Genomic DNA, 23,646 nt, shown 5'->3' on the forward strand with positions numbered 1-23,646 from the left:
CATTTGGCTGCTTTTACTGAATGTGATGACTGGCTTTTGTCTCCTTGCCTTTTAAGGCCCTACTCTTCATCAGCATTTTGGTTCAGCTTTCCTGATCTAGTTGGTGGCACCAATTCCAATTCCTTGTGTCTCCCAATGAACTCAGTTATTTTCATTTTACCTATCCCTGGAGGTATTTAACAGACATGTAGATGTGGTGCTTAGGAATGTGGTTTAGTGGTGGACTTGGCAGGGTTAGGTTAACGGTTGGACTTGATGATCTTAAAGGTCCTTTCCAACCTAAATGATTCTATGATTCTAAAGGGCTTGAAGGTCAGGTATTTTTCAAGTATGTAGCACATGAAGCATCCATTATGTTTTCAAGTACAAGATAGGCACTGCCCCAAGGTGTTGAGTTTAACTACAACACGTAGCACAATGTAACTTCTGCATCTGGGTTATACTGGTGTTACAGGAATACAAATTAAAATAGATACTTAAGTAGGTATGTATTTTTATCTTGAGCTTCCTGACATATTGCTTATATAAGTACTATGTGTAATTAGGAAGTTTCACCTTTTTTTGGGCAATCGTTACAATAGGCAGTGCAAGCTCTTACAGTGCTGCCTTTTGAGAATGGTCCTATTAAAAAAAAAAAAAAAAAAAAAAAAACAAACCTCAATTAGAGTATTAGTCCATTTATAGCTTGGTATTTTGCCTTCACTTTGATACAGAGGTAACATTAAAACATACAAAATGAAGTTGCAAAACCAGAATTCTTTTCTGTAGTCTAGTAAAAAAAATACAAAGTTAACCATGGAATATTCTTGAGACAAAAATACTGCTATTTGTTACTATTGCAATACCTGAGAGAAATGATTCAAGAGGATACACAGAAGAAGTTGCTGGATTACACATCCACAAAGCTGTCATTTCAGAAACTGTTTTACAGGCATAGGGGTCTTCAGGTGTGGGGTTGTGGCAACATGGAACTTGATAACCCTGGGCTAAACTTCAGACTAGGTTTGGTAAATGATTTAGCTGGTGAAATGCAGAACTTAACTTGAAGTTCAGATGAGCAGAAATGTGGGCTGGGTCATTGCATGCTGCCATGCAGGAATGAGTGAGGAAAAAACCCATATCCTGTCTTAAACTGCTCTGCACAACCTCAAAGGGAAGTCTTTTTCATGCTGTTCTTTTCCCTCTTCTAAGGGTGTCCTTAACTGTAGCCAAGTTCTGAGCTTACTATTTTATGGGACCACCTATTTATAACATGGAAGTATTGAGTGGTAATAGTTTTCAGTTTGTTATTATATGTGTAAAGTTGAAATTGTTTTTCTGTGTCACTTCTGAAAAAAAAAAATATTGTATTTATCAACACTGAATTTTCTTCTCCTGCTTTACTGCCCAGCCCCTATCATAAGGTATCTGTTTGCTTTTCTTTTTCTGTCTGGTATTACTGGTAGACTTAAGTCATCTTATTCAACCTCCTTTTCAGATCGTTAATGAGTGTTGAGGAGCAGGAGTTTTAGCATTCCAAAAGTGACCTTCCTTTGTGAAGAAGCCTGATTAATTATGCATTTTTCGACTTTTTTTAAAAAAAAGACTTATTTTAATATTGATTTAGGTTTCGAGAGTTTAAACTTCCGTGCTTTGCAATAATTTGGTGGTTCTTTAAAAAAAAAAAAAAAAAAAAGGTACTACTAAATTGTACCAGATCTCTGTCTTCACATTTAAAGGAGTGGAATGAGAGGTTTCTTGGATAATTCCACTACCCAATTTTTTCAGTATTTACTTAGAGTTAGTATCTGAATAGGGGCAGTGAGTGCTTTTTTCATTATGTTATTAAAGTTGTCTTCCTGCTCATTGCTAAAAGAAAGTGAGTTGTGTTCTGGAAAGTTATATAAACTTAAGAAAATATGTCTACAGGTAGGGAGTGGAAATAAAATTCTGTGTATGCTGAACTGACAAGAAGTAGTTCAGTTTGCATCTTGCTGTCCTAATGTAATAACACTGGACTTGACTGTTCCAAATCTGATGGCTTTTTCAGTATGTGTAGTTTGCAGTTTCATGGCTATTTGACATAGAATCACAGAATGGTTTGGGTTGGAAGGGACCTGAAAGATCATCTAGTTCCAAGCCCCCTGCCAAGGGCAGGGACACCTTTCTACTAGATCAGGTTGCTCAAAGCCCCATCCAGCCTGGCCTTGAACATTTTTCACTTTCTTTCATACTCCTTTTTACTGTGTAGTGTTTACAGTATTCAAGATAAGTAGCAGTAGTTTTATTCTTAAATGGAGAGGGAAATATTATGGCACCTCACATCTAAATAAACCATCAAGCCATTTAATATATTAAAGCGATAGGTTATTTGAAAGCATTCTCTTTGTAGTATGCAACTAAATACCATGATCAAGACGAGGCAAGGAAAATGGCAAAAAGTAATGCAGTCTTATAACAATAGCTTGGATTCGAGTTAAAAGTACATAATTAAACCTCAGAAAATTGTGAGTTACTAGCATTTTTTTCCAGTGCAATATTCTGTTGTCTTCATAATACAGTAGCAGCTTTGTGTGATGAATGTTGTAGGTGTGGAGGTGCATCTGTTCCTATTAACTGTTCCTACTAAAATACATAGGAATCTTACACAAAAAGCCTTGGAAAGGTGCTGTATGCATGTAAACAGGTGTTTGATGTAATTAAACATAAAACAGAAATGTCCAAATCCAGTTTTCAGTCTGGTTACTGTTAATGTTTCTTAAAGAATGTGTCTCTAAATGTCTTGTTTCTGTATTTTCCAAATTGACTGGTTAGTGCTATATCCTATAATTCATATACAGCTTTGTAGGAAAAATGTACTGGCAAAACGTACTGCTTAATAACATTGATAGGATCTGAAAAATAGATTTTTCTTGCAGTCTGGAACTTAATCTTATTTTTCATTTGAACTTGTATGAACAACACTTCAGTGATCCTTAGTGTTAAGTAACTTTTCACCCATCCTTTAACTTTCTTCAGCTCTTGTGGAAGTTTTATATATGAACACTTGATTCCAAGTAGGAGAAGGTGGGCTTTTATGAGGCAAAATGTGCCATTTCACTGAAAAGTTCAGATTTCTTTCTGCTTACTCTGAATTTTTCTGAAGGAACTTCCTGGTCAGGTTACCAAAACTCAAGCAAGATTTCCTTGACAAGCTGTTGTTACCAGATAAAAATTGTTTTTGTTTGAGAACTAGGTTCTTGAACTGACACATAATAATTTGAATAAAACTGAGAGAGGAAGTTATTTCCTTTACTAAGCAGTCATTTTGATTAACTTGAGTCCACTGCTCTATAAAGTACTTTTTTTGTTTTTGAAGCTCTTTGTTGCTTTCTGAGTGGGTAGGTAGTTCTTGTAGGCTGCTTAAGCTGTTTGCTAACAAAAGTATGTTTGTGAGACTTACTGTAGCATGTCACAAGGTTGTTTATCTTTAGAGTATGAAAGATGGACTGAAACTTTGTGACTGTGTTTCATTGTGCTCCAAACAGAGAAAACACTGATTTAAAATGAATTTTATATTAAATTTGAGTATGAGCAGACTTAGAAAACTTTCTGCTTAGCAACACTAATGAGTACCTGGTAGCTGAGAAATGTAACACATCTAATGTTCAAGCATAAAAACTGTTAGAATTTGCTTTTTTTTTTTTATCATTGCATTAGCCTTTTCTTATATTGAGGTTCCTCAATGCTTACTATATTAAATGTTTCAAGTATAGCTTCTAAAATGCTTTTAATCTCCCTGAACTGGAAGAAGGAAAAGTCTAAAACAGCGATAAGACCAGCAGTGAGGCAAATAGGGAGATAGTTCATGTGTAACCAGGAGTCCTTTCTTCTACTTAAATGTTTCATTAAATGTACTGTGCAGATATTTGTCTGTAAAATATCTGGTTGTAAGGGTGTGTATTATGAGGAAGTTTCTCTGTGCTCCTACCCGAAGACACAGTCAGGTCTAGGATGGCTGATGACTTTTTCTTAGATGGATCTAATGGCAATGTATATTACTGAAGTACGCAAGACCAGACTAGGTTTCCACATTGCTCCGGTGCAAAAACATTGATGGTGCATGAGCACAAAGGTATCGATGCTTTTGAAAAGTTGCTCTCTTAAATAATAAATTGAAGGACTGACTCCAGGTCTCTACCATGGGTTGAAAATGGTGTATGGACTTTCTAACCTAAGATTAGAGAAACCGGCTTAAACATTGTTAGTTCTGTGCTGGGAGGAAAACGTCTGGGTTTACCTGTAGAGAACATGGACTCCTGCAGCATATGTATCTTCTAACAAATGGAATGAATGTGTGCTCTGTAATATGAATAAACAAGATTTACTTTTTCACTGACGTGGAAAGTGTTTCTTTACACATATTGAACTGATGCAAAGTTTTCATTCTTTATCCTCTACTCTGGTAGAGTCTATGTGTAATTTACAAACTTGCATTCCTTCCTAAAATGTAGATGAGGGGAGTGAATTGCTGTTTGCTGTGAGAACCATCTGGATAATTAAACTTATTTCGAGCAAATTAACTTGAACTCCTGAGATCCAGATAATGATTTCTTGTAATGTTAATCTAACACCTGAGTTGAAAGCTTGCTGAGAATTTTAGAAATGAATGTTTCATGAGAAACTCTGCATCAGCTTTAGTTTGTCCCATTTTGTTCCATCTTAGTTTTTTATTTTTTTCCACACAGATTCTGCATGTGTTCATTATTGACAAATAATTAATTGACAAAAATAAATTGACAGTGATTTAAGTCTTGGATTTTCAAAATGTTGTTTTTATCAAACTGAAATACTGTTCTAAGTCTTGCTGAACTTCTTACAATACCTGTCTTTGGTGTGTCAAACTGGAAAAGGTCATTCTCCACAGGGATAGCTAGATATCCAACAAGTTTGGCATGTAAGGAGTAGGTAGATTCCCTTTTTCATTTTCAAGTAGTGATATGCAAGGTGTTTACACCTCGAGCAGGAGGCGTGAGTTTCAAAGTCTGACTGTGAAACGCATCAGGTGGCTACCTTGAAGGAGTGACTACTTGATTGTTTTTACTGTTGATTAGACACTGGGAGAGGAGTTGTCAGCTACTTAGAATAGGGTTATACAGAAGCATTGGGAAGAGTAAAACTTGGAAAATGTCTCTTTTTCTAGCAATTCTGTTCCCCAGATAGCTTGAGGGGAGCGGGCGTGGCAGCCTCAGGGAGTCAAAGATAGTTTAGCTTATAATTCATTCTAATTTTGTGGAATTCCTAATATACTACAACTTGTTTTTTAAATTATCAGTTGTCAAACGCAGTAAGATGCTTCACATCCCAGTTTTTTGCATTGTTTAAGTACAGATCTAGTTAAGGTGGTAAAAAAACAAAAAGCTGGATTTCGCGGGCTAATAAAGTCAAATTTAGGCATAAGCATTAAAACAGTTGATTCACTTCCTTTATTAAACACTGATAGATTTCCAAACAAGTAAACTAGAATTGGGACATCTAGTTTTGAAAGAATTATTTCCTGAATGTGCATCCTAGTTCATAGAGTAATTTAGAAAAATGAAGAGCAAACTTCAAACAGCGTAATTTTGATTGCAGTTAATAAGGGCACTGTAGAATATTGTTGTGGAAAAAAATTTTTTTTAAATTGCCAGCTTTAAATTTTCATAAAATGCTTGTTAACCACAAAATGTGGTTCTTTTTTCCACATAATCTAAAAAAAAGTTAACAGTTACCTTATGCACAAAGTATTAAGAGTCGTTAATTTCACCCTTAAGGTCATCTGCATGTTGTGTTTTCTCTTGTCAACCTATTGTTCTAAAGGAGTGACTGAATGTGCTGTTAGGAATTGAAAAATGTTACTACTAACAGTAATTGTGATGTTGAGGCAGAAAAGGCAGCCAGGTGGCTGTCTGAGGAGAAGACAAGGGGTAGAGGTGGGCTTTTGCTAGTCTAACATGAATGTAACACCATACAAAAGCAAAACTCCCAATGGCTAAAAACAGAGCACCATAGTTTTGTGCACTTGAGAAGCATCTTAAATATAATAAAATACCCCATAGAGTACTCTTAAAGGAGCCCACTGAAACTGTTGTAGTTGTTCCAATTCTAAAAAGCTGAGTTAATGTCAGATTGCTTAAATCTGTTGGTAATACAAATCAGCTTCTGAGTAAACAGAATGAAGGGCATCAGGTAAAATATTGAAGTACAATATTAAAGTATTCCTTAAAATCAAATTTGGCCTTCTGACTTTGTGTTATTTCTCTTATGAACTCAAGTATAAGGGGTTATGCAGGAGTGACTTTTTTCAAACTCAGAAGAAACCTTAAATTCCACTTCCAGCCTGATGATAAGCACCTAGAATATCTCAGTTCCTAATGTTTTGTTCTGTAATTGGAATGTTTGACCTTCAGACTCAAACCCAAGTGCATCTACCCATTCCTTCAGCCTAATAGCTGCCTTAAGAAATTTCACATTAACAATACTTAAAGTCAAGCTTTTGTTTGAATACTGTATGTACATACTGATCTATGAGATTATTTTTAGTTAGCTGTGCTAAGAAAACATTGAAAAATGCTAATGGAGGTAACTTTCTCATACTACCATTTTATTAGCAGTGGATGCCAGAGCAAAACATTTTTGACCAGTTAACCTGTTCAGAAATCAATATCAGAGTTTTATTTTGTGAAAAATAGAGCTCGGGTTATCGACAGAAGAGGGAGAATACAGAAGGGTACTACATGTTTAACTTGACCACAGACTTTCAGCAATTGTGAGGAGAGCTGTAACGTTCTGTGAAGACATGGTAATTTTCTCCTTCTCTACATCTCTCTAATCCTGCTCCAAGGTTGAACTAATTTACTGACAATGCCAATAAAGACATGCAAATAAATCGCTCCAAATCTGTTGCCTGTCTGGGCTGAAACTAATATTAGTAAGATAGTTCAGAATGAATATGAAAGTATATGCAGAGTAGGATTGCTATAGAAACATTTTGATACAGCATGCTGACATAACAAACTATTTAAATAGAAAATAAATGAGAAGTATAAATTTCTGCTGTCAGTAAATAGTTCTATACATTAAACTTAATTTTCCTATTCTCTGGCAGATCTTTGTGGAGCTGCTGAAATAACTAGTTTGGATGTTTATGTAGGCTATGTTTAAGTTCATGGCAAAACACTGTGCAAATGGTCTTCAGAAATCTGCATTGATGTTATGACCTTTATAAATCTATTTTGTTTTGTACCAGTTTACTGTATTGCTGACAACTAGGCACTGTCAGGTAGTTTCTAGCAAATTTTATCTGTTCTAGTGTTGACGAGTGAATGCTAATTATAAATACAGTCTTGTTGATTATTTAAAATTTCCAATAGTGTAATCTCGCGTCATACAGGAGGGAGCAACAGGAAATAGTGTCTGTTGCTATTTCTCCATCTACTTCCTGTCCTGGAGTTTAGGTGTTCAGTAATGTGTGATTTTTTAAAATTATTTGCTTCCTCAGCCAGCAATGGTTGCTGAGGTCTGAAAAGGAAAAAGAATATGTCTCCCTAATATGTTCTTTTTTTCTTTGGCATTTCATCCTAACACCAGTTCCTCTGTCCCTACTTCACGTCTGTACCCATTCACAAATAAGACTAGCTTAGGTGGAAGCAACAGTGCAGATGAAGGAAAGCACAGGAGGTATGAGAGTAGGTAAATATTGTTTAACTTTGGTTTTATTTCTCAGGTTTATAGTGAGGATTGTAGGAGAGTGATGATGAGGCCTCCTTTTCCCTCTGTTGATATCAGTGGCCTAGATGTTGGAACAAGTTTCTTAAGTGGTATTGGTGTTGGCACAAACCAAACCTATGTGATTTGGGTTGCCTTGTTCTGTTGTCTGATGCTCTGCAGTGCATCAATAAAGTCTAAATTTTTCTTTCATGCTGATGCTTTGGATTGTATAGAATACCGTATTACTTTCTGTGATGGCTTTAACAAGTACTAATACAGCTCATATTCATACAGTATGCAAGCTACTGGAGTGAACTGGATCTTGCATTCAAGTACAAAAGGCTGGTTGTTTAAAGAGGCTTTAAAATAACTGTACTTGTGAAAGACCTTGTGAAAGAAGTTATATGTTGGTATAGAAGAAAAAGCCAGCTAAATTACATAGATTGTGGTGTCTTTCAGTGCTGCTAGAATGCAGTTTGTTTGCTTTGCATGTTAAAATTTCCAGGTTTGTGGACTAATTCTTGGTGTGGTTACTTGTGTTTTTCAGTCTGTGCAAGGGAAAAGTCTGAATTACAAAATAAAGAATAACAGTCTGGTGATAAGAGTAAAATATTCCTAAAATACTTGTGTATTGGTGATCTATCTGTAATCTCTCACTGGCCACTTGAAGCATATGCAGCTTGGGGCTAGCTAAGCTTCGTGGCAGTTTTCTGAAACAGTAAAAGCATGAGGGTTGGTGTATTGCTCCAGAAGCTAGTGCCCCACTCTCACTGTGGCGTTGCAAGGCACTGACTTGCAGCAGCAGCGCAACTTACCTGAGAGGAGGCTGGAGAACACCATTCAGATACCTGTGTTAAGCTGTAAAAAGTTGTTACCCATTTAACAGACTTAAATGTGTGGGCAAGTCGCTGATGAGTGATAGAGACATACGCTTAAAGGTGTTGCAAAAACATGGTGTACTAGTTTGAAACTGGAAAACCATGAACTGTTGTTCAAGCTTATGCAGGAACTTATATCTGCTCTTGTTGCTGTTCTGTCATTGTTGTACGTTGACACAAAATATGTAACTTAAGTTCTTGTGTATTCACATCTGACATCTCCTGTCAAAGCTGAATTTGAAGTGTTTGCAAAAATACTCCCTGACAACTGAACAAGAAAATAAGTCCAAGCGTAGCCTTCTGAACTCTGCAGTAATAAGCTTATTTATTTTGGATTTTGGCCTGAATCTCAGACTAAAGTGGGAAATACACAGGAGAAGGACGTAGCTGTCTCAAGTCCAAGCACCTTGTCTAGCTTTTCCAGTTCATTGGTCCTTGAACTGTGAATACTGGCTTTTCGTTTTTTTGCTCTTCAGTGACATCTGTCTAGTATAGGTATCAATGGAGAAATAAACTGAAGGGCCCTCCTGAAGGAAGAGTCATAAAGTTCATCATAATTCTTCTCCTAATATTAACTAAAGTCATCCTTATTAGATGCCAGGTTTCATTTTAAGTTAGACTGCTGAGTGTTATAACAGTGAGGGAATCATTTTAGCCTGTTTCTTCTGTTAAAGGGATTTCTTCTTGCCATCCTTATGGAATCTGAGTTTTCCTTTATAGAGTAGTGTTACTCACAGTCAATCTGGAGGGGCGATTTTTCCCTTTATCTTTGCAACACTGAAGATTTCTCGTCTTTTTCTGTTAGAACAGCTCCCCATTCCTCAATTGTTGTTCGTGTGGACATCTTTTACAACACTCTGGTACCTTGTATGGTTCTCTTCCAAACTCAGTTCTCATCTTTCTTTGAGGTACAGCACCAAAACTGGACTCAGTATTCCTACTAGGGATTCTACAGATGTTGTACAGAATGTGAGATTATTTTGTGGGTCTTGTAGACTACCCTGTTTTGCAACACCATGATTTTTTTTACTTATCCAGCTTGACAACCACTAAATCTCACTAATCTCTAGAAGTATCTGCAGATTGTTACCTGTCCTGTACTTGGGCAGTAAAATATTTCCTGTAACCAAGTAAACCTTGAACTTCGTTTTTCCTCAGTGTACACCAGTGTTAAGTTTTTGCTTCTCTTTTATCAGCTTTGCTGTCTTGCGTTTTGGTTTCTTTCCAGAAATAATTCTTTGTGCTGCTTGAGTTGGATTCAGTTTCTTAAGTGATGTGCTGCTTCTAGTACTTTCTGAAGTATGGAAACTGGCTGGGTAAAGAAAGGCTAGATTGTTTAGTGATGTCTTGGTTGATAGCTGAGCTTGCGTGTTAGTCGGTTGGGAGCTGCTTATCTGAGTCTGAAGCTGTATACCTATGTGCACTTAAGATAATCTTAAATCTTTGTATCCATGAAAGCTGTGATCACTATCTGCCATATGTTCCTAATTAAAAAGTTTTCTCCTCCATCTAGTCAGAGCATTAACAGGTAGTCTTCATAATCTTAGTAGAGGTCTTGCACTCTCTTCTCAAACCCTACCCCCAGAAGGTAGTGAATTTAGTTGAGGCAGTTTGCTCTAGTCTTTCCCTTAAATTAGCTAAATATATTAATTGACTGAAGATTCAAATGCACATAGAGGTTGAAGTAACTTTTTGATCACTGTATAGGCAGACTGGTGAAGCAGGGTGTTCTGAAATATCTATTAAAGAATGCCTGAAAAATCACAGGCCAAAGTGCAAATTAGCAGCGCATTGCCTTGTGGGTGCAATGCCATGTGAAAGAAAACAGTTTGAAAAGTGCTAACTCTGTATCAGCATGAACGGCTTCTGACACTACTGCTAAGCTGTTAAGAGTATGTCAGCCAATATTTTTGTAATGCTATTTAATGAAGAGTGATGTACATGGCTAAAGTAAACGTGGTGGCAAGTGTAATGCTGAGTCGTGAGGTGACCGAAACTAAGCTACCAGACTTAATGTGCAACTGCATGTGCAGTAAATAACCAGTCTCATTTCTACAAACAGGTGGGATTCTAGTAGTAAACTCAAAGGTGTTATTAATTTTCTTTGTGAAAACAGCTGTGGTAGATCATTTTGATGTGTATACTTTCATTTCATAGAAATAAGCCGAATGTCAATTGTAACCAGCAGAATGACACACAGTAGTAGTAGTTCTAGGAGTCAGCTCTCCGTGGCAGCATGTTTTTGCATGGTCTCCCTGAAAATAATATTGTTCATTGAGAAAGACCTGTGCCAAGCTTGACTTCAGTGGTATATGCCCCTTCAAATCAGGGTAAAGTCTTGGTATCCAGAACAGAAAGTACAGAGCTTCAGTGTGGAAGTAGTGAGTGGTTAAACAGTTAAAAATTGACACTTGCAAAACAGATCTGCATGTTGTTTACTCAGAATTATTACTAATCATCTCAAACAATACTGTGCATTAACAGTTTAATATGGAAAATCTTGGATACTCTGTATGCCTTCATCTACCAAATGCAGTTGTTTTTTTTCCTCTTTCTAAAGACTTTGCAAGGGGTGTTTTTTCTTCATTACAGTTCTTCATTACAGTGAAACTCATTGAGTTGATATTAATAGACCAGAGTTACACCCTAGCCATAGGGAGTAGATGCTGCTTAGCCACATGGGAGGGGTGCACAAGTAACAATGATACATATTCAGTAACATTCAAGAGAGTAAGGGGGTGGGGGGGAGAACCACCCCTGCAAATGCCCCACCTGAAAAAGGGGACAACTGCAGGAGCTCATGTGAGTCTAAAGAGCTGGGGGATTTCTTCTAAAAACACAAGAACACTTGGGGCATCTTCTGCTTTTTTTAATTCATGTCCACTTGCTGTTATTGGAAGCTTTTAAGGTAATTCTTCTAACATAGTTTCCACTGTAGTACAACAAAAAGATCCTTTTCTGTCTCTGAAAACAGATAATGCTTGAAAACATGCATTTGTTATGACTTCAGTGTCATCTAGGTGAATGGATTTACTGAAGAGGAATTAAAATTCTGGTGTCTTGAGCATACCTATTTTAAATGGGAGGGGAGGAAGAAAGGTTTAATATTTAACTGCTAGTATGTAAATGTCCTATATTGATTGGTATGAACACAGGTACTAGAAAATGGGGGGGGCGGGATATGGGGGGGGGATAAAGAGAGAGGCAACCATCTTCTTCCCCCCCCCAATCTGAAATAACTTGTGGGGATTTGTGTATTCACTTAAAATGGCTGGTTTATGTAAGCAAATATAGCTGAGGCTGCTCAGCTGATATGAACTACTTACCCTGATGTACATTATGATGGTGGTAGTGAAACTTGTAGATGTTGTAGAGAAGCTGTGCTTTCAGGGGAAGATTAGATGGATTGCTCAAGTTATTAGTCCTTTACTGGAAATAACAGAAGTTTCTTTAAAATTGAATCAAATATGTTCTTTCAAGGAGGAAAACTAAGCTTGGGTATGTCTTACACATTCCATTATTTTAGCACTGTTATCCGCAGGAACTCTTTAATACATGCTTGTCATTTAGTATTACTAAATTTGCTAAGTGCACTTATTGCTGGAAACTGTATTTCCTGAAAGAACACTTTAGGGGAAAGCCAGTGAATCAGCAGTTTCAGTTGACTACACAAGCACTTGCTGCAGCAAACCTAAGTGCTGTCACTTCCAAACTGTTGAAACTTCCCTTTCAGGAAAGAAAAAAATAGTTCTTTGACTGTATTGGCACCCTTTTGCTACTCTTGGGCATATGTTTGAACAGCAGCTGTAAGTTGCAGCTTTATTAATAAATAGTTGCAGTTAAGACTGTTTAAAGCTGGACTAAAGCTTTCATTCCAGCCCAACACACTTGATTAATTATAAATAATACAGATTGTTTCACTTTGACCAGCCCAATCTTTCTTCACATATATGTTCCAGTTATGTTTCATAACAATCACTTTGGCTTTGAAAATAGGTATTATAATTCTCTGAAGAATGCATCCTTATGGAGTGGAGGCCTGGGTATCTAATTGGACATGTTCTCAGCAGAGGGTGATACTAGAGATACCTTGCAAGATAGTCATTCTGATTCTACGATAAAACTGCATTTCTTACGTAGCATTTCAGTTCTTCCTTGTTCATGTCATGATATTTTCTACTTCACAGCAAAAGGATTCCTCATTCCTGTGTTGAAATGATCCTTTTTTAACAAAGTGAAGTTGTATTGCCTCAATTTGCTAGTTTTCGGACTTTGTAAATAAAAGGTCTCGTTAAACACTGTCTCCTTGAAGTTTTGCATTATTTGTTTGAAGGTTGTTTTTCCATTTCCATTTCGATTCTTGTTTCTACCTGCCCCCAAATATGCTAAACAAGGTTACGGAGAAAATAAAATATCTATTTCGTGTGTTTAGTGGTATTAGTAGGTTTGAGGAAATCTGTTAGGTAAACCTGCCATTTTGAAATGTAAAAAGAAAGTGCAAAGATAAGCCACAAAAGCTATTTAGACTACACTTCCCATAATCTAATCAAACAATACATAGGACTTAAGGTTTGTGCAAGTGTATCTCACTGATGAGACTTACGGGGCTGGTTTGTGTTTTAATTCTTGAAAAGAGGCCATCATGGCTGCTAAATGTGTGTCTTTAATAGATCAAGAGTGTTCAGCTAGCAATACCAGTAATACATAGCATCTCGTCTTGGAATATCTATGTGAGTAGACAGGTGATGCACCTGGAGTAAAACCATGTTCCATTATGTGTTTAGGCTTGGTCATATGAAAAGGAAGTCTGCAAGATGTGTCCTGAGGCTGCAATTAGAAGCAAAACTAGTGTGTCACCTGGCTGGAAAGGTTTTCTGCCAGCCTCATTGATTTATAGTGTCTCGATATAAAATGCTTCAAGAAAGGTCTTATCTTTTTAGAGCCCCATGATACACAGTCAGTCTGCAAAGTTTCTTTCACTATCCTAGACTGTGGGGCAGCTTTGAGCCTAGAGTGCTTTTGGATGAAGATACCATACCTTCACTTTTCTGCCATTTTTATGGCTGCTACTTTGTCGTGCCTGAACTGGACTGTATGAGGATCTGTCAGAATATGAAGATCTGGTGGCAGAATATGCATTTTGTCACTGCAGAATGGGCAGGGAACACCTTGCCTTGCTTACCGTCGGGTGGGAGTCTCCCTTCCCTTGCTTCACAATGGAGTGAAGTCAGGCTTTTAATGTGTTGCAATTCAAAGCAGATAACAGCAAGAATATGGTCATTCTCCTTAAGTCTTATGCCACTCCCCTGTGCACACACTCCGGTGTCTGCAGGCGATAGCATCAGTGTTTCAAGCAGTTTGTAAGCTCTTTACACATGAGTGGCTTTCTCATGATGAATTCTTTGGGGATATACCACTCTAAGGGAACCAGCAATGGGATTTGACTTCGGCAATATGTAGAGAATATGTGGGTCTACAAAATAATTTATTCTGAGGACATACATACTGAATGTGTTTCTGCACTTGCCTGGACTTTTCATAGTACAGTGCAGAGTTAAGGCACAAGTTCTTGCAGAAAGCGCTCCTACAGCTTGTACAAAACATGGTGGTGCTGTAATGAAATGAGACAGTTTAGTGACTAGAAGAATGAGTTAGAAAAAGCTACTAAACTGCTTGTTTTATTGGTAGTACACTGTTCTCTAACGCTTGCAGGGAGGTTTTTGTGTTGGTACCCAGCACTGGCATCCTTTATCTTGTTCGTGCTTTTTTACCTCTCTGGAAAGCAGTAAGAACAAAAAAGGTGACCAGCATCTTAATGCATAACCTATGATGGCCAACAGTATTACAATCCTGTATAAAACTGGTGATAACGCTTATCTGTAAAGTCCTGAGGATTTTAGATCCTAGATTCTTTGGTTCGATTTCCTCTGGTGCACTAGAAGCAGCCTTTTGTGAGCTGTTTTTTCCACCGGTTCCCAGGTTTTCCTTCAAGGGCAGGGTAGGTCAGCTTATTGTAGAGACCTGTGCTGTGCTTTAAGTTGTTTTTCCTATTGTCTTGCACGGAGGGTGTTGGCTTTCAGCAAATAAAAGCAGTCTGTTTCTTTTCACATGAACGAGTAATGATAGTATGGGGGGGTGTTTCTGTACTGGCAGCTTAAATTGGATTTAATATTTTTACTGATATGTTTACTGATACTGTGTGTAATGTCAGATAACATTTTAATTATCAAAGATTAGCTTTCTGAAAGTTGCATTGCATAAAACAGTTCTGCAAACTCCTAAGTAAGCCTGCCTAAACTTCAGTGTTATGAATAGAGTATGTAATTTATATCAAATGAAATGTTCTGTATCACTACCGCGTGACTTTTTGTAGGTTTGGAAGGGTTTAACTAGAACTTTGTCTCTTCTGATGCTTCTCAAAGCAAAAACTAGGGAAAACTAGTTTGGTGAGAACCTACTTAATGCATACTCTGTACATGAAGAAAACCTGTGCCTGTTCATCTGGCTAGTATATAAAACTCCTTTTCGCAATGAGCTGCAGACTAATGGCACAGCAGTTGAATGTGAAGAAAAATCTACTCAGACATAATACTTGAGACAGAGGTGCCAAGTTTTCTGTATGTCATGTATTAAGCATTGTTTTCTAAAGCTAAATTATACTGAGCGTTAACTACTTTATGTGAGATGAAGTTTTAAGAAATCTGTGCCTAAACATTTGTCAGAGTGTTTAATTTGGTGCTAATGACTTTGAACAATCTTAACTGGAAATTAACGTGGTGTTAGTTGGTTCACTGTTTTGAAGTGGCTGAGAGGTGTGACTTCAGAATAATTTCATTAATCTCTATTAAAACCTCTAATTCACTGTCATTCTTTCAGCACTAGATGTCATTTTACTTGCATACTGCGTGGAAAACTTTATCCTCGCTTAGCAATGTGTCTCAAATGTAATTATAAAGGCTAAAGGTAAATCTTCTCTGTTTTTAATTGTCTGCAAAGGAAAGGAGGTTTATATGTACAGGGACTGAAGTAGAAACAGGATAAGGGTTACTGTTGGGCTTTGACCAATAGTAACCTTTAGACGTGTCTGTTTCCTTTTTGCTATTTCCCTCTAGTGGTCACACAGGATATTGACTTGGGGAGGTTAAATTCATGAACCTTTTCGAATGCTTGTACATAAATAAACTAACACAAAAGTAATATGGGGTGTATGGAAATTTATTTTGCCCAGTCCTGACCTGTTAGAATGCAGTGTCTCGTGATATCGTGTGCTGGGAGGACATATTCTTACACTTCAGTTTGGTGATTCAACGAGCTTTTGGAAATTATCTGAATTTTTATCCTTTTGGTTATCCGCATGTGCCCTTTACTTGAAACTCAATCATATAGAGCTCTTAGCATGATCTAAATTTAGCTCTAAAGTTTTTTGAGGTGGGAACTGCACTATATGGATATCTTTGCCTTTCTGTGTCTGGGACTAGGTCTTATGTCTAAAGATTGCAAGTGTTAAGATAATTTATCACTTCAACTTTTTTTATCATGTTAGACTTATTCTTGACCGACAGACTAACATGAGAATTATAGAACTGGGTAGTGCTAGTCTTTGTACACCAATTAATGTTTTCATTTAACTTTTTAAAAATGTTGGTACATCCATTGTGTATCAGGTGTTTGACTTAAGATCTTGAAAATGTTTTTTATCATGTAAGCTCTTTTCTACTTGTTATGCAGAACTGTTCTTTCTTTGTTTCTATAGTTATCCTTTCAAAACTTTATAATTGATACTATCTATCTGTTAATCTTTTTTTTTTTTTTTTTTTAAAAAAAATTACCTTTGGGCAGCACTACTGCCTAGTTAATTTGACCTTAAGACACGGAATCTTTATGTTGCCAACCTGATGTATGGTTGGAAACGGGCATAAAGCTTCTACTGACAGCAGGATTCTGTGTACGTAAAGAGCTTTTAAACCAGACTGCGCTTCGTTTCTAAACATGATTTTGACAGAACTAGAAGGACTGTTTTTATGGAACTTCAACCCTGGACAACTTTGGGAATCTGAAGCTGTATCAGAAACATGACAAAAAGATGCATGTCCTGGGGAGTCCCTTATTTCATATTTTTTGTTCAACTGTGTAGTGGGTGCAGTGAGCCTCCCTTGGTTTTGAGGAAGTGGGTGTTGAGACCTGATAAAACAAGGGCTACAGCAGAAAGGAAATAAGAATAGGGAATAGGTTTTGAAAGTCAAGAAAAATGTGTTAGATTTGATAGATGTAAAACAAACACTGTGTTGAAATAAACTCTCTTTCCCCACCTTTTCCCAAATTACTGTTGTAAGATTTCAGTTTAAACTGAATGTGTTCTCGTAGTTTTCCTCTGGGTTAAAGATCAATTTTTTCTGAAATCCTCTGTCAAATATAATATGGACTTTTCCATATTAGACAATTCCAAATTTCTTCATTCTCCAGTGCTTGCTACCTGTTGCATACTCAGGGGTGTGCTGAGCATTTAATAGACATTTCTATTCTGATGGCTATGTGAACATCTGAGGATTGAGTGGAGGGAAAAAATCTGTTCCCATATGTAGCAGTGACAAGAAAACCATTACCTGTACTAGGTGGACAAGAGACATAATGATCTTTGTGGGGTTTTTTTGCAGAAGCATTTGCTTTGATAGTTTTTCTGCTTATTGATAAGCCTGCTGACAGATTTGTTCTGTGTTGCTGTAAAGCTTTTTGGAGCCCATTTCTTCCTGTGCAAGTAAGAACCTTGCCTGCACCCGTATTTTGAATTCTAGGGTTTCCTGGCATAAAAATGTTTCTTCTGAATAAGCAAAGTGTAGGCTTTTCAACTCCAGGACCAAAACTGGCTCAGAGTTGCACCAAGTAACTTTCCCCAAAGGTGAAAAAACAACTTTGCTGTTTAACCATGGTCTTTCCTTTGAAATCCCATTACGTTCTTTAGCCCAAGATTCTTCAGCATAACACTGATTGTGGATGTGTTTTTCCACTTCTATGCAGAAGTGATAGTAATATAATATTTCACTACCTTAAATAGGTTAAAAAAAAAAAAAAGTGGAGTAAGAGGCAATCATTCCTTCCTTGCCACTCTGAAGGATAAGTAAGATACTACCTAAATACTAATGAGGAAGGTGGTGTGTAGTTTAGCCCTCGAGACTGTTGACAGGAACCGGGTGACACCCGGGCGCTCCATCGTGGCAGGGCCCAGGCTTTCCCTCCACACAGTGGGTCCTTCCTGGGAGAGTGCTCGTAGGCTGGTTCTTGGGCTCTGGCAGCAGGTTTCCCTGCCACCTCCTGGCTCGTCTGCCTGCTAGCACTTGTGCATCGTCCCTGGCCACACTCCCTTTTGAATTTTATACATAATGATGATGTAATAATATTTAGTATAACTATTAAATGCAATTTAACTACTATGTAATTTCGTATAAGTATTAAAAAGAACAGTACGGCAAGTGCTTTTAGTTAGGATCAGAGCTGGTCTTATTTTTAAAGGCACAGTTGTGCAAGGACAACCCTAAACCAAGATCAAGCAGTATGTATTTGAATGAACTCATTCTTTGAAATCTATGGCTACTCCCTCTAGCTTTCAAAGCGTTACAGCAAATAAGAACACTGACTTTAGTGCACTAGGTGCTAAGGCCAGAACATCAGTGCTTTTCCTGACAATGTCTAATAGCAGAATGGAGATTTCTAATTCTTGTGTAGCACTACAGATCTTACTTGTCCCTCTCCTGACAGCCTAGATCCATAGGAGGGACAAGTGTACCCCTCTCCCAGTCTTGCTATAGCCTTGTGGCCCAGCAGTACAAGCTGATTTAGTTTTATTACTAAGTCAGTATACAGAGGGATGCAGTTATTGTCAGCTAGGGTTTTGGTACTTTTACTCAGGGAAGAGTTTTATTTTGTAAAATCATGCTTTGACACAATGGTTCCCAAGCCTGAGGAGCAGGACAGTAAAGGCATTCTGTTGCTCAGCTTCTCTCTTAGCTGTCCTCCTGCTCAGCATCCTGGCTGTTCTTCATTCTGCTTTTCGAGCACCTGCCTCTCCCTATTCAGCTTTTGTGGAATCTTAGCATTTAAAGTTGTTGAATAATACTTGGTGAATAGTTTTCCTGTGTACATTGTTAGGAGAATTCATGGCAAAACAGTACACATCCATGTAATTAAACATGGATGTGAACTACATGGATGAAGATGATGAAAGGCCAGTCATTTGCCTTTGGTTGCCTCCTTGTTAACCTATGTTCTCTTCTCACTGCAGTGATTTGTGTTGATACTGCTTCTTGGCCCTTTCCCTTTCTTTAGAAAGCAGTATGTGGTTCCAGGGCTTATCAGCCTGTCTACTACTCTAGCTCATGCAGCTGTTAATGAGGCTTATTATCTGCAGGCAACACATGATGACTTACCAAAAGTGTATGGAGTTTGAGAAGTAATGACCCAAAAGATGATTGTTATTTAGACTGAACAAGTGAGTATAGCAGTTACGGTAATCTTAGGGCTATATTGCTGTAGTTTCTGTTTTTTTCAGTTGTCGTCTTACACATATTTTTCAACTCAGAATTCCTATTTTTTTCCTCCTGTGCATGTAGTACACTTATTTACTATGGAGTTGCAACACTTATCATTGTTGGAGGAAAATATGTCTACATTTCTTTACTTGTTTTTGCAGTTGCAAAGAAAGGTCTTTAGAAGCTTCTTTTGCTTCCTAAGTAGTCTCCTGCACTGTGCTTGGGAGGGCTGTAGGCAGGGGAATCATCATGCAGCTGCTGTGACCTGGGTTGTGAAATTCCTGTTTCTGCCATCCTGCCAGTAAGTACCTCGTTTTTGAAACCTTAAATTTCCATTGTCAGCAGCTATGGAACAATTGAAAAATCAGAACTACAGACACATGTTAATTGTATCTTTAACTTCAATGCTCAGAAATGCGTCCCAGACTGCCCTACCTGCAGCGTCTGTAGTGTTCTTACTGTCTGCAGCCATCCCTAGGTAGCCATTCCTTGGCTTATCCTAGCAGCTACCCTTCTTTAATCAAGTATATGTTGAAACATTTTGCAGCAAGCGTAAAAATTGTGCTTGGAACATAAATGTTTTACAGAGCTTCTCTGCTTAGTCTCCACCAAGCCTTTTATAGTACCTTCCAGCTCTTTCATTTTGCATTTTTACTTTTTTCTACGTTCTTGTTTTTCATAACGTATTGTTGTTTCATCTCCTGGATGTTTTAGTAGGGTTTTTTACAAATACTGCAGAGAACGTTGTTAGAGTTACTGTATCCTAATGTCTGTTTCATCACCTCCTGGGGTGAGCCGTATGCCTTAGAGGGAGGAGCTGCCTGCTGCTTGTGTTATGTAAAATAATAAATAATTTATAAGGCTAACTGAAAATACCTGCCTTGGTGGACAAACATACATTGAAGTGCTTGACAGGCACTAAATTGAGACATAATCAAAATAATTCCTTGAAGACATGGGAAAATAATTTGTTTTATTTGATTTTTTTGTTTAAGTGGGGGAGCCTTCCTGTGAGTCTGTGCTTTACTCGAGAGTATTATTGACCCATTTTAGGAAATCCTTAACTGGCAGATCAGTGTGAGCCATAATGGAGGTCTGCAATATGATTCTGTGAATACTTAGCTATTTTACTGAAAGTGGCTTTTCTGATGTACTGCCTTGTTGCTGATACCAGCACCTGCTCCAGTAAAAAAATCACAGGAAGCTTTGGATCATGTGGCTCTTTCCTCTTGTCTATCACAACAAAAAAGCATTTTGAAAGGATTAATAGATTTTGTGCACTGCCTTAGAAAGCTGAAGGTGTTGCAGTGTACTGACAAATGCCAGTTTTACTGTAGCTTTGAAGCTATGATGTATGCATGGAATTTCAAAGAACTGCATCTATATACTGAGCATGGTAATTTAGCATTAGTGCTTGATGGTATTAATTGATACAACTTCTGAAAGTTATTTTGTTCTCAAGCGGAGACTGTTAGCTTCTATCATATGGACTCTCCCTGCTTTTCCAGTTTTTATCTTGGGAAATTAAAAAATGTGTAAACAGAAGAAGCTTGTCTCAACGTTCCTCTTCTCAATGTAACTGAGTATTTCTGCAGTGGATAGTTAATGATGATCTGCTTTGCAAGACATAAATGCGGCAGTGACCTGCTCTCGTTTAGATGTTGCCGTAGTAGAATGGTGGGGCTTTGCATGATGCATGCTTTCATTGTTTGTGTTAAGCTGCTTGCCTGCGTTTGCTGTGAGCTGGATAGCTTGTCTATGCATCAGTTACAAAGGAATACTTGCTTCCTGTTTCTTCTGACAAATAAGTATTCTTGATGTAATTTTCATTTTTTGCCCTTGGCTATTAAAACAATTGTCCAAGACGGTTTTGTGAACATAATCTGTATATGCATATGCTTTGAATTCATGTTGTGTGCTGTTTGGTCTGCTGTTCCATCGGCTGAATTTGCTCCTTGCTTGCAAATAGTTAAAACTGCCTAAATGCTTTTTATGTAGCACCTTTTTATTGGTAGGGTGTGCAAGCTGATAGCTGTATATGCTGTCTTGTATACAATTCTGAAGCATGGATGAACTGGAATTATTAATCACAAGCATAAATGACAGTGAAATAAATATACTGCTGAAAATGTACCTTAAAAATCAAGCTTACATATTGGTATTGAAAGAAGTTGTTCTTCTTTCACCTTCAGCTTTTTTGTGAGCTAAATTTACTGAGCATTGACTGTATAGGTAATATTGGAAGAAAAGGATTTAATTCAAATGTAGACTATAAGTCACCAGATTTTCTACTTCTAATATTAAATCTGTTCTTGTAAGTTCTAGAGTAGTACTACTAAGATGTGACTGGTTAAATCTTCAAATATAGAAATTCAGAAATTTAATTTCCTAAGCTTAAATCCAGGTTTTGCATAGATGTGTCTTTCTCACTCAAAGGAGAAAGCAATTAGAAGACATTTGCTGTCCTTTGTTAAAATGCTCTAACCTCAATGCAATGGATATTTTGGCTACATTTTTAAATTGATCTGTTCATTAAGTCATATCCTATTGAAATGAAATTTTACTTTCTTTCTAGTGTGTACCACTTACAGAGAAAGTAGAATGAGTCCCCACTGTCAAACTGACTGTAGTAAAAGCACATTCAGAGTCATGTTAATATTTGTAGCATATGAGTAAATAAACACTGAAGTTACCAGTAAAACAGTGAAGTTTTTTTAGATTTGCGTTTGGAGGAAATCTTAAAAAATGTTTCATGCTTCAAAGTGACTCTTGTAAAATGATTTTTTTGAGGTCTATGCTTATTAAACACTTCTGAAACAAAATAATTGTATGCCCAAAACTCTTCCTTGTCCTTTTATTCCCTTACCTACTTCATTTTTACTTGTCAAGCCCTTGGAGGAATTGGAAGTCCATAAAAAGAGCCAAAAGCTCTTACTTGAGTATTTGCAGAAAACCTAATCAAAGCTTCATTATTTGATCTCTGTTATACTTAAAATTACAACCCAGTGAATTAAGATGTAATCTTTGCACTGAATTGCACTGCAATTCAGAATGTGTTCTAATATCCCAAATACATTACCAAAGCCTGATATACTGCTTAACACTTGAACTGATCTTCTAAAAAAGCCCCATGTATCCAATGTGAATGTTTTTAACAAAAAGCCTATTCCAATAGATGTTTAAAGCCAAGCTTTAAAACAAAGAGTAGGACTAATTCTTCAAAAACGGAGCTTTTAGCACTTTGGTTGCTACACTTATGTAGCTATTTTTCTAGGACTCTTGCTCACTATAAAATAGCTTTAAATGCATGATTTATGATAGAAATTACTAAATGATTAATACATCCTTATAGTATGACTTAATAAGGAAACTGTCTTGTGTTCTATCAGTTCACTCTAAGCTGTCATTAAACATAAACTTCCATTTCCTCTAGTTCAGATAAGTTGCAGTACTTCTGATTTTTTGCTAAATTAAGCAATGAACTTATTAAATCTCTTGAATTTACAACTGCCTTTTTTGTTAATTTTAAGTTGATGGTCACTTAGCCTTCTTCCACTAAGACTTTTGGAGTACTTCTAACTACACTTGCATTTCCTGGTCATGTTCATTTTTCAGCATCGCTTCTCCTTTTGATACTCATCCTGTTTCGTTTCTGCTTCCTCAGTGCTTTCTTGTCTTCCACCTTATTCTTTACGTGGGTCAGATAGAAATTGACTCTTGGCTCCTTCTTGCTTGGTTTTGCTGGATAATTTCATTCAGTCATGTTCATTCAGGAATTATGTTGATGACCCTGGGACTCACATTTTTCTTCGGTCATACCTTTATTTGTCTAAAATTGCATTTCTCTGCCACTGCTCCTTTGTAGCCCAAACATACATACTTTGTCCCGCACCTTGCAGTACTGTCCAAATCCTTCTATTTTAACCGACACTTCAAACAACTTTTTGTCTTTTCTCCTTACTTTCAATATGCTTTAAATTCATTTTCATCTTAACAGCACTCTCCTGCCTTCCCAAAAGCCTATGCAGTTTCCAGTTTTTCCATAAAAAGTACAACAGCTAGAATTTCATCATTTCTTGTTTGTTCTATATCATTTGTTTTGTCTCCCCTTCTCCGTGCCACATCTGAATTTCCATGCTACTGCAGAATTTCTTATTTCTGTCAAAAGTCCTTCACAATGTTGTCACTGTCTACTTGATCAAACTCATCTATTAACAGTATTTCAAATGTTACTCTGAACCATCTGTTTATTTCTTATATTCTCTTCTGGGCTTTCCTTGTCTTGTGCATGCACAGGCATTTACATTAACCTTTAGGGAAATGTTTTTCTTCCAGTTCCTCAGTATTTGCTTCTGTTTGATTTGTGAGGAAATTTGTTGAACTTGATATTTTTAGATCTTTTAAATGTTATTCTAATCAAGAGATGTTTTTCTTTTTTTCTTCATTATTTAGTTACTATTACTGTGTTCTCCCTTTTGCTTTTAGTATCTCACCTTGTTTTATGTAGACTTCTGTTCTTTGTAAAAAACAATTTCAGT

At 37.1% G+C, this 23,646-nt stretch overlaps 1 protein-coding gene across 2 annotated transcripts in view; it reads left to right on the plus strand.

Annotated features, from left to right (window-relative positions):
* CERT1 (ceramide transporter 1) overlaps nt 1–23,646 on the plus strand; it is a 76,873-nt gene that overhangs the window by 22,434 nt on the left and 30,793 nt on the right. The gene's annotated exons all lie outside the window — the stretch shown is intronic.

This window comes from Nyctibius grandis, chromosome Z, assembly GCF_013368605.1.
Source record: "Nyctibius grandis isolate bNycGra1 chromosome Z, bNycGra1.pri, whole genome shotgun sequence".
In the NCBI taxonomy this organism is placed as follows: domain Eukaryota; kingdom Metazoa; phylum Chordata; class Aves; order Nyctibiiformes; family Nyctibiidae; genus Nyctibius; species Nyctibius grandis.